We start from the raw sequence: 2,924 nt of genomic DNA, 5'->3' as shown, positions 1-2,924 counted from the left end.
AGTGCATTTGGTTGTTATTCTTTTCGCTCCAACGTGACTCTCAGTATGATGATGCTTGCTCGCCACAAGGGGAGAGCGACCACTACGTCGTGCTGCTGTCGTTTTATGGGACGTGCGCTCAATGCCGAGCGCTGTTTTCGACAGAGGTGAAATAGAACCCCGCCAGGGCATTGCTATTTTCAGACATGTCCGAAAGTTGCAACCGGTAGAATATTCAGTTCAATTCATTTTATTCGCCAGATATATTCTGGATGGTTTCCACGGGTAAAAGCTGCGAACGCATCTTGACGATGTCCAGGAAACCAAATACAAGGCATAGCATAGGACAGGCAATAACTATTTACAAACTATCAGGGACTAGAACACCTAATTAAACATGATGAAATAAAATGCAAAAAAGAGGAAATGATAAATTACGAAAGTAAAAAAAATCAATAATTATACAGATTTACAGGACAAGTAAAGTAATTATACAGAACAAGTAAACAAGAAATTATACACAACAATCCCAGGCTCCCAACTATACCTAATCCCAGGCTCTCTGATGGGGCGTCTTCCAGAGCAGGGATTAGAGCATTAAAAAAAAATGCACGACATTCGTTCATGAAAAAAATTTATATTCCGAGGAACAGAAAATGAGTTAAGGAGTTAAATACCTAAAAGGACTGAGCGGAAAAATACTATAGAAAACAGTGCTAGAACGGCTGATTCGGAAAGTTGGTGTGGATTCATTGCTCCATTCCTGGCATAGATTCATTGATTTTTTTTTTCGAATAATCCTCAGTTGATAGCCCAGCGCTTTGTTGTGTGTCCTCTCCTTTCTTGTGTGCCGTCATTGCGCGCTGTTCCGTAGAAATGGAAAACAGTTATGATAAGCGACCCGTCTTACTTTTTTTTTATTCTCGCGTTTTATTTGGACAGTAACGAGAAATTACTCGCCCTTCTAACCCGCTTTGGCACTATAGACCAAGGAAATACGTTGCTGCATGGAATGTCTCTATGTGCGCGCGTTTTTGTGAACAGGTTAAAGTACTAGTGGCAGTCCAGAACACTGCTTATGAAGGATTACGCTAAATCACCCATGTAGTTACCCCCCCCCTCCCCCCCCCCCCCCCCCACCTGCTATGAAGTGCCTTGGCCTAAGTAAACGCTCTTCCGTCTGAGAAGTCTGCCCGCATGCATGAACCAAACAACCTCATCCCTTCATGTATTGCCAGTTCATAGCAGTTTGGCTTGCTCTGAGCTGCGGTTTACCATCCCACAGCTCCTAACACAGCTGTGTGAATTTTCAGGTAGTGTGCGGTATTGGAACCTCGAATATGTAATGCCGCTGTCCTAGTTTGAATGGCTGGCCGAAAACTTCGCATCCAGGTCAGCATATGGCAGATTCCTGATGAGGGCTGTAGCAATATAGTTAAAAGGTCCCCTCCCATTTTTTATTTCTTGACTTCACGACATGACACTAATACACGCCACTTTTAATTAAAAGAGAGCAGCTAACTAATAATGTACAAACATGAAGGAAATTTTGATTTCATTGCTATATTGCACAGTTTATATTTCCGGCAGGGGAATTAGTCGTGTGCAGAGGGCACCTTACGATGTAACTCTCACAGCTTCACCGAAGGCGTGTCCTTCGTCGACGTTTCATTCTCGCAGGGGGAAAAGAGCTTGCAAAAAAAGCTGATAACCACAGTCTTGGCACCGGCAGTGAATACAGGAATAAAATCTACTCGTAACTATCTGATCTTCATTCGAATGCTGCCTAAAAAAACATGTATATAATCAAACTGTTTTCCAGAGAAAAACAATTTTTTTTATGAAACGTTCAAAGGACCAAAGCTGTCTCGACAATGAGAGGTGCACTACTACGATAAAAAAAAGACCGCTAAGCTAAGCTGATGACAGCATGGTTCAGCAAGAGCAGACTCCCAAACGGGCAGTCACCTGTGAGGTTCCCGAACAGGTCCGTGCGACGGCGCTACTGCTCCAACCGGCGATGCGCTGGGCACAAGAGAGAGAGGCGTCTTTACACCCATGTCATTCAAAAGGACGCGAAAAGGCACACTAATCTTGCGCATAACTCGTGCTTAAATACTGAGCCGATTTCGTTGATAACAGCGGCAAAGCAGACTCTGGTAATGTGAGTCCACAATTAGTTGAAGCCCTTCATTCGCATTTTTATGAGCAAGCAACATAAAGACAAAACCACCGGTTGCGCGTTCTGGTCGGCGGGGCCGGCTGTAACGTTACTGTGAGTGTAGCCCTGAAGCCATACGAAAGGCCGACCCCCAGACCTCAACTGAGCGACAAAAACTCACTCACTCAGACTGGGGTCTCCGCCCTCCCAGCAGGCCGTTAAGCCTGGGGAACGGTCAAGAATGGCACGAACCCGGGTCGGAACTCTGAGTACCTTAGCCGGTTTCGCGCTCACGCGAAGACCTTCGGCTCCCCATCGTGGATGAGTGCGTTCCGAAATCGCGGCTTGCTACTCGGCAATCATTCTATAGAAATGATCCCAACGTAATTATAACAGCTCTAGCTGTAAAATTTCGTTCTAAAATTTCGCTCTAAAATTTTGTTCTATTCGACATGTTGCTGGGTATTAGTATACCAATACCGAGCAACATGTCACATAGAATGGTGTACATTTTTGCACCTAAATTTAAGTTTACACCTTTGCCATAATATTTCGGGAATGTGTAGAAAGGAAAAATTAGAATGAAATAAATTGCTTAAAAGTTTTCTAATATAAAACATTCAGTACAATCTTTCGAGAGTGTGTTTACGTCCGTGCTATTACGCGTGCGCGTCGCGCGCACGATACCTCAGCGCGACTGTTGTTCGACACCACTCACACCGAACATGCGGCGAGTTCGTGCAGCAAGTTTTATGTCAGCTAAGTCGACATGCTCACAAAACTC

The 2,924-nt window shown here is 44.4% G+C and overlaps 1 non-coding gene across 1 annotated transcript; it reads right to left on the bottom strand.

The window, feature by feature from the left end:
* Nucleotides 1-2,320: 2,320 nt before the first annotated feature.
* On the bottom strand, nucleotides 2,321-2,536 carry LOC144116846 (small nucleolar RNA U3). Its single transcript, XR_013311969.1, has one exon. It is a non-coding gene; the product is annotated as a small nucleolar RNA U3 (small nucleolar RNA).
* Between the last annotated feature and the right edge of the window lie 388 nt (nucleotides 2,537-2,924).

Source organism: Amblyomma americanum, chromosome 1, assembly GCF_052857255.1.
Source record: "Amblyomma americanum isolate KBUSLIRL-KWMA chromosome 1, ASM5285725v1, whole genome shotgun sequence".
In the NCBI taxonomy this organism is placed as follows: domain Eukaryota; kingdom Metazoa; phylum Arthropoda; class Arachnida; order Ixodida; family Ixodidae; genus Amblyomma; species Amblyomma americanum.
This window is presented reverse-complemented; position numbering and strand designations above follow the sequence as displayed.